General features: G+C 42.2%; 1 protein-coding gene across 2 annotated transcripts in view; it reads left to right on the top strand.

Moving 5' to 3' along the window:
* Window positions 1-4,955: 4,955 nt before the first annotated feature.
* The window catches only part of CWC22 (CWC22 spliceosome associated protein homolog), a 58,744-nt gene continuing 57,699 nt past the window's right edge, over window positions 4,956-6,000 (top strand). The window contains exon 1 of one of the 2 annotated variants that reach the window (XM_059394275.1): window positions 4,956-5,033. The gene's annotated coding sequence lies outside the window, so the exon portion shown is untranslated. Of the gene's footprint in view, window positions 5,034-5,096; window positions 5,305-6,000 lie in introns of those variants that run through there. The other variant, XM_059394274.1, reaches the window with a different exon arrangement.

Raw genomic sequence — 6,000 nt, 5'->3', positions numbered from 1 at the left:
TACCATCAGAATGGAATCATATGCAGGCCAAGTAACAAATGGAGTTATGGCCAAAATGTGGCTCACACCGTGTCGACTGGGTTCACAGATCAACTCAGTGGTCATTTACCCAACCCCATGTGTATAATTAGAATATATATACCTCACATTTGGAGTCATTTCCATTTATTGTCCTTGGCCTATGGAGTAAGAGCTGTCACAGTGGGAAAGACCAAGCAGACATCTTTGAAACTGTCTCTCCTGGCTAAGAGAGTGTATCTAAAATAATATCACAATGCCAGAAGATGGTGGAAATTAACAACACCCTTAAAGATATAAAGGATGCAGGAACAGTAGTTCCCATCACACCTTCATTTAATTTGATACTCTGGCCTGTAGAAACCAGGTAAATTAGTAGAATGACTGTTGACTACTGGAAGCTAAACAAAGTAGCAATCCCAACTGCAGCTGCCATGCTGAGCTATCATTTTTAAAGCAGGATAATATGGCCTGAGGTACACAACCACCAATTTTGATAGTGGATTCTTTTATATGGCCATCAATAAATACAATCAGAAATATTAATATACAAATGCAATAAACAGGCAACAATATGCATTGACAGTTTAGCCCTGGGGCTATTTTAACTCTTCTTTCTCTCTCATAATATAGTCCAAAGAGATGTGGATCACCTGAAAATCCTGTGGGGTATCAAAATGATCCATTACATCAATGACATCATGCTGATTAAACAGGCTAAGCAAGAAGTGGCTAGCATGCTGGAGGTTCGTGCTCCAAAAAGTAGGAAATTAAACTTATGAAGAATCAGGGATCTGTCCCTTCATCAAAGGGTTTAAATGTCCAGGGTTCTGAGGAGTGCTAGAACATCTCCTTCTAAGTAAAACATAAATTGCTGCCTCTTGTATCCCCTACAAGAAAGAAAAAAGCATAGTGCCTAAGAGGGTGCTTTGAGTTCTGTAAGCAACATACTCCACATCTAGGAATATTTTTTGGGCCTTCATGCCAAGTGACATAAAAACCTGCCAGCTTTACAACCTGGCAAAAGAGCTCTACAGCAGGTCTGAAGTGGTGGCACAAGCGGCCTTGACACTTGTGGTGTAGGATCTGGCACACTCTAGGGTGTTAAGAGTTGCCACTTTTAGAAAAAGACCCATTGTGGAGTTTATAGAAATCATAGTAGGAGAATCACAGTTCAGGAGCCCAGAATTCCTAAAAAAAAAAAAATTAGATCTCAGCATGCTACTGGGAAAAGAAAAGGGAATATTTGACCATGGGACACTAAATGATACAAAATGAAATTTGTGTTGTTGAACCCATCATGTCATAAATTCTGCAAGGTCCCGCCATAATTCTTCATAAGATGAAAGTATTCTATTTGGGATAGAGTGCAAAGAAGATGAGAAGGCACAAACAATTCACATCAACAGACAGTCCAGACCTTGATGTCACCCTTCAGTTGCATCAACACCCCTCTCTCAGCTTGCAATGATGGCTGTATGGGGTAGGGATGGTGTCTTGAACAATAAGCTGAAGAAAGAAAATGTCTGAGCTTAGCTTACAGCTGAATCAGTTGAGTCTGTGGATGAAACCTGAAACTGGACAGCAGCTATAACATAGCCTCACTCTCAAATTGCCTCGAAGACAGCAGTGGGACAAGCTTCCTAACGGGTAGAGCCTCAGGGGGTGCAACTGGTAATCCACTTTGTATGAGAAGGAAAAATGGCTTGATGTCAGAGTATAAATAGATTAACAGGAAATGGCAAAAAGTTTGGCTGGCTGGTCAGAGGTCTGAAAAGAAAGAGATTTAAAAAATTGCAGACAAAGCGATCTTAAAGGGCTACATGTATGTGGATATGAGTATTGTTGTGGGTCAAAAGTGTGAAGATATTTTGAACACACATCAATATCCACAAGAAAGCATACATTATGGAATAAGTATTAAACAACCAAATAAACCAAATTACTCATCTAGTTGATGTTAGCCTGTCTTTGTTTGTGGCCACTCCAGTGATGGCACAATAAACAATTGAGTGAAATGGTCATGGTGACAAAAATGGAGTGTATGTATGGAACCCATGAGCATGAAGCCCATTTACTATAGGTGACCTACCTACTGCCTCATTTGCACATTCTGGCAGCAAAAGAATGCAATGTTGAGCTTCTAATACGTCTTCACTCCTTTAGGAGATGAACTAGCCGTTCCACGGCAAGTTGACCATGTTGAAAACTTTCATCCTGGAAGCGGCAGGAGTTCCAACCCATGGGAATAGATTAGCTATATTGGGTATGAGTTTACACTTCATACCCACCAGTCTATCCAGCACCACTATTTGGGAACTTATACAATGCTGGATTCACAGACGTGGAATACAATACAATATAGCATCCAACCAGGTAATCACTTCACAGTAAAGGTAGTGTAGGAGGGTGCCTGTGACCATGGGTTCCACTAGTTATATCACATGCTGCATTTTCCAGAAGTTGGAGGCCTAAGAACACTGCTGAGGGTAAAATTCAAGCACCTAACAGGAGACAATACAAGGAAGAGGTGCTGTTCCCCAGGATGCAGGAGACTCTGATATGGGCTAAAGTCCCCAATAGGAACAATACATGGGTCAACATGACAAGGGATTAAAACGGGATTAGCCCCATTTACGATCAATCCCACTAACCCATTCCTGCAATTTTGCACTTTGTGGAATTAGAGGTCCTACTCCCCAAAGATGTTATATTCTTGTTATATGAAAGGACACAGCAAGATGAAATAAGCTTCATCATCTGCTGCATAGGCACTCTGAACTTCCAGAGTTCAGAGACAAGTAGGCAAAAAGAGGACTCAACACCCTGGTAGGAGAGGTTAACACTGATCAGGAGGAGAATGTAGGCTTGATGTTACATAACAGGAACAGGTAAGAAGATGTTTGTGGCACACAGGTGATCCACTTGGGCATCTCTTAGTGCTACCTTGCCCAATAGCAACTATAAATAGGCAAGTACAGCAACACCTGCATGAGAAGACAATTATTAATAGGGGCTCAAATTTCTCAGGAACTAGGGTTTTCACACCACCAGTTTAACTACTGAGACCAGCAGAACTGGTAGCTGAGGGAGGAATTTAGAATGAATAGTGGAGGAGAAAGGTTCAGCGACGGCTCAAGGCCACCTGCAAAGATGGGGACTGTAGTTTGTTCTACTAACTTTTCTAAGTTTCTCTTCAGGAAGAGAGGACACTGGAATTCTGGAGGAATTACTCTCTAAGTGTATATACAGAGTGGATCTGAATGATGCAAGCAGTGGACTGTGACAGTTGAAAAGAGATACTCGGCTCAGATACCTTTTCAAGAAAAAACTCTGCTAGGAGTGTGGTTAGGTGACCCATTTCAACTGCTAACACTTCCAAGCACATCTCAGGTTTTGAATTGAGGCCACATTTTTCTTAAGGGGGCTCCAGCCAATGACTGAACAAAGAATGTGTTACGAGAGCTGAGCCATTTTATCACAGTGTAGGACTCTTCATCTTTGCTCTGGAGTTACCCGTGTCCAATTCCATTTCCTCCCTTTTCCTTTTACCATCTGACATTCTGAAACCTGTATCACAGTTTGCTTCCTGAAGCACATTCTGAAAGGACAAACTTGTCTTGTCCAGCTCCATCTAACTCCCCTAGTTTCAACTCTAACTTTCTTATATCTATTGATAATCGTAAGGGTGGTATTGTGCTTTTTATTGAGATACAGATACAAATGTTTATCAGATTCAGCTCCTGTGTCCTGTGTTGGTACAACTGAAATCTATTCACTTAAATATTTAAAGACACAAAAATGTGCTTTAACTATGGTCAAATATGTTAAATATGAAAAAGAATAGATAATACTGTTATGTAGTAGGAATTAAGTCACATACAACAAGCGTATCAACTAATTCAATTCTTGAAAGTATTCTATGGGGTAGGTACTAATTTTTTTCCCTACCTAACAGAAAATTGGGCACACAGTGTTGCCCAAGAAAAAATTATCCAGGAGTACCTAAGTAGAAAGAGTTAAACATAAGTAGGCCCACTCCAGTGTCTTTATCCGTAATTGCTATACTCTTCCCACTCAAAGAAAGGGTCAGTAACCTAAGTTCTCTAAGATTCTAATAGAGAAATATTCGGAGAAACCAGGCCTGATGTATACAGTTGCTATAGCAAAAGATAATTTTTAAAACAGTAAGAAATAGTTGAGCTTTGATTTTGTTACTACTGTAAAGACTAAGAAAACTATTTCACTGATTACCTCTGATCTCTGCACCGTCTGCTATTTCCAAGTTGGCAGGCCAGTCTCCTTACCCTTGGGATGTCTTGCCACCTGGTACCTTAAACTCAAACAGAGGCATCATCCTCTCTACAAAATTAGCTTCTCCTCATTACTTCACTTTGTTTGTGGTCCAATATTCTTCCATTCCCGTAGGCTTGAAATCTTGGAACATTAAAGATACTTAACGCTTCTGACATTTTCTCTTATATAGATTCTTCATATAACTATTGAAGAGTCTGAAAAAGGTGTCTGTTACTTAATATTTTCACATAAAAGTGACTAGAAAGGTCTATTTTTTGCCAACTGTAGAGAACTAGCTTTAGAGTAAATTTTGCCAGAACTTCATCATTACCAGTCTTCAAAGGAGCGCCAGGATGTCCCCGGCTCCTATCAAGAACTACAATTCCCGCCGTACATTGCGATCTTCACAGCCAGGGGAGGGGGGGGGGAGATTACAATTGTGACGTCATTTCCGCCCTCCCAGGCGGTGAATGCCGGACTTTGTAGTTTGAGTTAACTTCTCTTTTGTCGCAATCTTGGAAAGAGAAAATTAAGGCCAGACCAGCTGCTCTAAATTTGGTATCACGAAAGAACATTTAAAGTAAGTTAATAGGATAACGTTTTGAAGTGAATTTAGCGTCAGGTTTTTAATGTATTTCACGTACCGCCTTCCTCGTACGTCGGACCGGGAAGGGGAAGTGACGTGAATCCGGTGTAATGGCGGCGCGGTGTAGCTCCAGGTAATTACCGAACTCTAGACTCGCCTCAGGCAGCCAACCGAAGTGGGGTTGACGGGTTGTCGGTACGGGTGGGAATTTAAAGGGGACCAGGAGTGGATGCCGCCTGGCTGGGACCGCCGTCGGCAGCGCCAGGATATGCGTGGCTTTCCTCTAGACGCCTGGGGGCCCGCGAGGCCGAGGTGTGAGAGCCGGTCGGGCGGAGGAGTCTGAGCGGGTGGGAAGTGCGAGCGTGAACTGCGGCCCTGACTGCGCGGACGAACCTAGCTCCCTGGTGAGGCTCCTGGAGGTGTCTCTCCGCGGTGTCTTTGTTGCGGAAGTCTAGCGCTTAGCTGGGCCTCTTGTCCTGTCGGCGCGGATTACTTAGAGCTTCTCCAGTCGTTTGGCCTTCCCAAGGCCCTTCTTTAGTGTCGGGTCTCCAGGCGGTGGGAGTGGGAGTAATGAACTGTAGTTAATTAGAAAATAGCGGAAGTTCCGCTCTTATGCCCCTTTCCAGCGTAATATACCTGTACAGCTTCTTTGGAATTTCATTAGTCGTTTCTTTTCCATTCATTTGCCCCATGAAGATGCTTTCTAGTATTTAGTCCTGGGGCTTTTCGTTCCTTTTTAAATGAGCTCTCTGCCCTCTTTTATCCTTCCATAAATTGATCTATTTCCAGTAAGGTGATACTCCCCAAGTTGGGTCTCCAATGTGTCCAGCCATCGAGCTTCGGATCCTACTATACACTTGTACATGTCGGTAATAGTTCATTTCGCTGAGTCTAACTCTAGTAACCACTTGACTTATTTTGACTTAATCCTCACAACGACTTTTTGAGATTGAGAAGGAAAAACTTTGAGAAAGAATATTCCAGATGCAAGACATAAGTGGTGGTTGAAAGCATAGTAAGAGTTCCTTTTACATTTTTAGGTGTCCCACAGACTGGCAATAGCAGATAGAAAAACGAGAAGATTTGGCCTTCAGAAAACT

This window comes from Mustela nigripes, chromosome 3 (genome assembly GCF_022355385.1).
Source record: "Mustela nigripes isolate SB6536 chromosome 3, MUSNIG.SB6536, whole genome shotgun sequence".
Classification (NCBI taxonomy): Eukaryota; Metazoa; Chordata; class Mammalia; order Carnivora; family Mustelidae; genus Mustela; species Mustela nigripes.
The sequence above is the reverse complement of the archived record's forward strand: the minus strand, read 5'-3'. Positions and strand labels throughout refer to the sequence as shown.